Here is a 573-nt window from a genome sequence, read left to right as displayed (position 1 = left end):
CCGCGCCCCGCGGCGGCCCGCAGCCTTCCCGCCGGTCCGGCCGGAGTCGCGAGGGCGGTCCGCGAAGGCCGACCTGGGTTCCAGGAGGAGACGGCGACCACGCAGCACGCCCAGGCCGGGGAAGGGGCAGAGCCGAGTTGGGGGTCCCCCAGCGGCACCGGCTGGCCTGGGCTCGGCCCCGCCCGCGGGGGCGCGGAGACCCGCAGCCCGGCACCCGGGACCTGCGGGGTGCGTGCGCGGCTCCAGCCGCTGCCCTCCGCCCGCGCGCCTGCGGCCCCCCGAGCCTCTCGTGGCGGCTCCAGGTGCGTTAGGTAAAGGGGTCCTGTGCACTGCCCCGCCGGGAAAATCCTGGGTTCGACAGAATTAGTGGCAGCTCTCTATAATTAAATCGTTTTTGGAGTCTTTCATTGGCTAATGTGCACGTTTGTTTCACGTTCACTTTGTCTCAGACGGAGTAGTTTACAGTGTCATCTAACCCTTTTACAATCTGACGAAGTAATCATCATCGAATGTTAGATGAGCCGGGCTCGGTGGCTCAGCCTGTAATCCCGCACCTTGGGAGGCTGAGGTGAG

Source organism: Carlito syrichta, unplaced genomic scaffold, assembly GCF_000164805.1.
Source record: "Carlito syrichta isolate Samal-C Ts95f unplaced genomic scaffold, Tarsius_syrichta-2.0.1 Scaffold303153, whole genome shotgun sequence".
In the NCBI taxonomy this organism is placed as follows: Eukaryota; Metazoa; Chordata; class Mammalia; order Primates; family Tarsiidae; genus Carlito; species Carlito syrichta.
This window is presented reverse-complemented; position numbering follows the sequence as displayed.